The sequence below is a fragment of the Echinops telfairi genome, unplaced genomic scaffold, assembly GCF_000313985.2.
Source record: "Echinops telfairi isolate 266 unplaced genomic scaffold, ASM31398v2 ScPeMD7_7469;HRSCAF=8507_1, whole genome shotgun sequence".
NCBI classification, from domain to species: Eukaryota; Metazoa; Chordata; class Mammalia; order Afrosoricida; family Tenrecidae; genus Echinops; species Echinops telfairi.
In genome coordinates, this window is record NW_022111373.1 from 20,909,765 (window position 1) to 20,915,666 (window position 5,902).

Genomic DNA, 5,902 nt, shown 5'->3' on the forward strand with positions numbered 1-5,902 from the left:
TAAGATTTGTAGTCTTTGAAACCATGTGGAGCAGTTCTACATGGTCCTATAGGGTTAGTATGAGTCAGAATTGACTCAATAGTAGTGGGCTTGGGTCGGGTGCCACAAATGGTTATATATTTGACTATTAACCCAAAGCTTGGCAGTTCAAGCCCACTCAGAGGCACCCAGAGGCTCTAGGGATCTGCTTGCAAAAGTTCACAGACTTGAGCATTCTATAAACACAGTTGTATTTGAACTTAAGGGGTTGCTATGAATCAAAATCCGCTCAACAGCAAGTAATTTATGTTTTTATAACTTATTAATGTCAACGTGTAAAATAATTTGTTTGGAGAGTGAGCAAGCACAAATAGGATATATGTATTTTTTTACCAGAATTGTCCAAACATGTCAATCATGTGACTTAATACGTTAAATAACTATAGCCTATAGTTCATCTGGCATCAGTAATTTTGCATTCTTTTAAACATTTTTGATATAGAATTAAACTTCTGAATCTTTAAATAGATTGTGATTATTGAGAGATAGTTAATGTTTATTGTGCCAACCTGGCCAATAATCACATGTGGGGTTAATTGAAGGGTGGAGAGATAAATGGCAGCCTCACCTTTCTAGTTCTCGGGTCTCTTGCTTTCTGATGGTCAGACCAGGGTGCAGCTGTCTTAGCCAGTTCCGTGCTTTAGCTGGCAAGGCTCACTTCCTGCAAGACATCCCTGAGGAGAATCCACATGGGTCTACCCCGATGCAGCCCTGGGTACTGGAGCAGCCATGTGAAGACCCCTGCCAGTGCTGAGATGCTTACACATTCACTGATTCGGTTTCCTCCTGCAGTTGGCATCATTGTGTCTATTTTGTGAGATGGAGGAGGACTTTGTGGATTGGTGTTGGACATATGGGTTAATGGGTTAATGTTGGAGTTGTGTGGAGGAGGACTTTGTGGATTGGTGTTGGACATATGGGTTAATGGGTTAATGTTGGAGTTGTGGGCTTGGGCAGCACTGGGTTGGGATGTTTTCTTGATGTGCACTTACCTTTTATGTAAAACTCTCTCTTATACATGAGTTTCTGTGGATTTGTTTCTTAGTACCCTGACTAACACAATTATTTTTGTTATTTCTTCAGAAAAGCTCCTAAAGAACGTGGAAATTGTAACTTTTACTGCACTACCATTTCTCACCATTGTCTTTTTCCTTCCCATGTTGCAAGGGAGTGATAGAGCTAGAAATTAGGGGGATGTTGGGGAAGGAAAGGATTTATCTGTGAGGGGAAATGTGTATAGCAAGGTGAAAAATCCTAGAAGTACACCAGGAAGGCTAAAGGCAGTTCAGCAGACTGGCCAATCAGGCAATCTGTACAAAGTTTCTGCTTTGGCTTTAACAGGTTTGGGGAAATTGTTAAGATTGAAAACCTTGAAGGGAGACCAGAATGAGAGCACACATGGGTGATAGGCAGAGCTGGAAATCCCTTGAGCTGTAGAACAAGAGTCAGATGACGTAGTTTGTGGTATGGGATGATATATGCAGGAGTAAAGCTCATTTGGACACCCGCCATGTTCAAATCACACATTACCAGTTTTACAAGTTTGAGTGTATTTCAAAATAAAATTGTATTTGATACAAGCTATGTAATCGGTTCATTATACTAAGCAATTTTTTTCTACATAAAATTGAACTGATGGTTTTACATAATAAAAAGCTAAAATTAGGGCCCACACAAGGGGAAAATTGAATCTAAACTTTGAGCTCAGATTCTTAACTGAACTCTGATATTCATCTTTAATTTCAATGGCATTGCAAAATGGCACCCCATGTGGGTACATTTATACTTGATACATGGTTTATTAAAGTTGATTATGAGCTACTTCTCTGGTAGCTCTTAAAGTGATGTCTTCCATTGCTATACACAAACATCACCAACATTAAACAAAGTACCTACTTTAAAGAATTTGTGCAGTTTGTGTTTGCCAAACATTATAGTGTTTAATTCTATTTAAATGCACCCTTCTTAAGATACAAATTTAGCATTTATGTATTTAAATGCGTTTGTGTATACCTCTTTTTAAAAAAATACTTTTATTGGGGGCTCTTACATCTCTGATCACAATCCATACATTCATCCAGTGTGTCAAGCACATTTGCACATATGCCGCCATCATCATTTTCAAAGCCTTCTCTTCCCACTTGAGCCCCGATATCAACTCCTTTATTGGCACTGTCTTAGGAAGATGAGGCTGTCCAGAGATTTCAATACATTGAGAGAAGGCAGTGAGAGATAAACATAACCCAATACACCTAAAGGGAATTCTATGTCTGGCAATATGAAAGTATTCCATAATGAGCTTGATAGCCATAAAACAATTTCTTTATGTGCACCCTGGAAATCAATTCTTTTCAATGAGATTCCCACTTCCCAAAAGATCAATCATGAACAAGCTTAAAAATTAAGATGGCTTCAGAGATTGTCAAAATGCTACTTTATACTGACTTGGGCCACAGATTTCCAAACTTCTTTGGCCTTCTGACCTCTTTCAGAGAAAGAAAAATGACTCGTAACACCCTGGCAATTAAACGCTTTCCTGCTGGAGCCAATCGTCCCGCAGACAGTGGAGGCTGTGCTGATCATCCTCCAGTGGAGGTGGTGCATTCGCAGCCCCTGGGTCAGCACAGTGCTCCTCAGGGAAAGGGTCGGCGACAGAGGGAACCTTGTTCTTAGATTTATTATTCTGTGGTTTACATCTTGTCTCTTTTAATTAAAAGCTGATGGATATATATTCATAGTCAGAATTACATCTCACGTCACTTCTAGCTTAGTGTCTAACACAAGACACAGGAACAATTTCCTGTCCTATTTGCATTTATCAGATGAAGTACTGTAGAAAGAAAAATATTTGTTAATTTGAATGTTTATCTTAAAATTTGATGAATCATATCATAGCAAAAGAGTGAATTTGAGAAATTATAATATAACTGGTGGCTGAACACAACAATGAGAGGAGCTAATGAAAAGGCATTGTTTGCTTAAAAAATTAAATTAAAGACAAAGTACTGATATGTTATATTATTAAAATTATACACAGCTCAAAATGGATGTTGTATACATTTTTTAAAAATCTGATATAATTTAATATTAAGGATTTTATAGGGAAAATTCAGTCTAGGGATTTGCGATATTTTTCTAAATATTTGAGGATTAGAGAATGTTACACAGTTTTAGCTTTCGCTTAATTTTTAAAGTCAGGAGTTAAACATCACATTGAAATGGTACCTACAGTTCTCAGGAATGAATAAATAGGATGTTGCTTTGAAATGCGCCTTCTCCATGGAGTTGGTTCCCATGTTGAGTGAACTTCCGTGTAGTAGAATGAAGCACTGTCCGGTCCGGCTCCATCCTCACAAGTGTTCCTGTGCTTGAGCCCATTGTCACAACCACTGTGTCCATCCATCTCATTGAGGGTCTTCCCCCTTTTTACTCCCCTCTACCTTACCCAGCAGGATGCCTTCTCCAGGGACTGGTCTCTGCTGACCAAAATCGATCAGAAATCTCACCATCCTGACCTCTAAGGAGAACTCTGGCTGTACTTCTTCCAAGACAGTTTTTTTGTTTTATTTTGTTTTGAAAAACGATGGTACTTTCAAAATTCTTCATCACCACAGTTCCAATGCATCACTTCTCCTTTGGTGTTCCTTATGCAATTTCCTCCATCCACAAGTGTGTGAGGCCATGGAAAATGCTATGGCTTGGGTGAAGCACACCTTAGTTCTCAAAAGCACATCTTTACTTGTTCCACTACTTGAAATAAGTTGTGTGCAGGATATTTTCCCAGTGCAACTTGGCTTTTGATCTCTCCCTCCCTCTCTTATTTTTCCCCCAAGACATTTTATTAGAAGCTAATCAAGACATTATACCCTTCCATAGTTTAATCACATCACATCAAACACTACTGTACAATTGCTACCACAGTCAGTTTCAAAATATTTTCTTCCTTCTTGAATTCCTTGATATCAGCTCTCCTTTACCCGCCGCCCCTCCCCATCTCCCACACCATACTCCCCAGGAACCCTGATTCCAATCATTGTCTCTATAAGTTCATCAATCCTGGGTCCCATAGACAGAAAAACAGAATAGCACATAACAAAGAGTCAAGAAGGAAACCCACAATGACAAAATATAAACCAGAGATAGACCCCAATGTGTAAACCAAAAGCAAGCAAACAAACAAAACAGAAAATATTGAAAACCAGATCAAGCACAAGTGGATCAGAAGGGATATCAAGTGACAAGGTCACCTTTCAACTCAAGCTTCATCTACTATAGTCAACCTCTCCAATAGTCCCACACTCAATTATGGTTAGAGGGAAATCACGAGGCTTATTTCCTGGATAGATCTCACAGTGTATTTTGGGCTTACACTCTCATCCACAACCTTCTGCAAACCGGGATCTCACAATTTAAGGTCTAAAACTATTTCCTCATTTAGCTCTGTCTCACATAATTTACAATCCTGGCGTCAGGGGAAGTAGCTGTTCTTTTTCCATGTGGACTTAGTTGACCTCTCACTTATATGGCTGCTTGTTTGGAAATAAGCCTTTAATACCCAGAGCCTAGTCTATCTGATAGCTGGACACTATCTAATTTCTTCATCATACATTGTACCCATATCTTTTTTACTTCTTTCACGTGGGCAAGTATCAAGTAGGAAATGTCATAAAAACTAAATGCTTTAGAATGGAGCAAGGATTAAGTGTGAGCTCAAATTCCACTCTGGGATCTATGATTTTATCTGGCTCTGGCTCCCCTTAGAGACCCCCTTGTTAATTTATAATAGAGAATCTTAGCGATTGTCTCCCTGGAGCATAAGGATCTTCTGTTAATAGTGTCATTTATTAGATTGTGGTACTAGTTTTTGAAACACCATTGAGAGTGGGAGATTGAACCAATGTAGGCTAACTTGTAATACCTGAATTAATCACCTGTACAAAATAAATCCTTACATGACTAGACACTATTTACACAAACAATAGGAGTTGGTTGTAAGGTAAAATTTACAATAATATTCACTAACAATGTCAATCCCAGGTCTACCAGAGTAATATGCATCTTAATACAGAAAGTAGGGCATTAATGTACCAAGGTCAATGTTGGTCCATCTACTGTTAGGTCAGCATCCTTTGCAGATTTGTCTTCACTGCTGTTTCCATGAGCATTGATGTGCATCCAAACAAAACAAAGTCTTTGAAAACTCCCATCTTTTCTCCATTTGTCATGATGCTACCTATTGACCCAGTGGTGAGGATTTTCTTCTTCTTTACATTGAGTTGCAATCTTGAAGGTAGAAATCCTTGATTTTCAGCAGCAAGTGCTTCAATTCTTCCTCACATTTAAGAAGCAAGGTTGTGTCATCTGCATATTAAAGATTGTTAATAAGACTTCTAATCCTGATGCCAAATTCTTCTTCATAGAATGCAGCTTCTCTGTTGATTTTCTCAGCATACAAACTGAATAAATATGGTGAGAGAATACCACCCTGACTCACACCTTTCCTGATTTTAAACCATGCTATCAGTCAGTTCATGCAAACTAACTAGAAACAGAGGGCACAGAGTAAGCATTTAGTGAATTGATGTCATTATCATGGTTATGTTATTAATATAAAAATATGTAAAGCTATGATTTGGCCAAATTATGGAACTATTTTTATGAAAGTATGTGAATGTATGCTGTTTACATGTGAAAAAAATTTAAAAGGATTTATGAAATTTAGGTCAGCAAGGTATCTAAAAATTAGCTCATTCAAACACGCATTGTATGTTTATGTTGTTCTGTTGTTAGATGCCACTGAATCAATCCCTACCCAGAATAACCCTATGCACAATGGAAGGAAACACTGCATTTCATTCCTGCA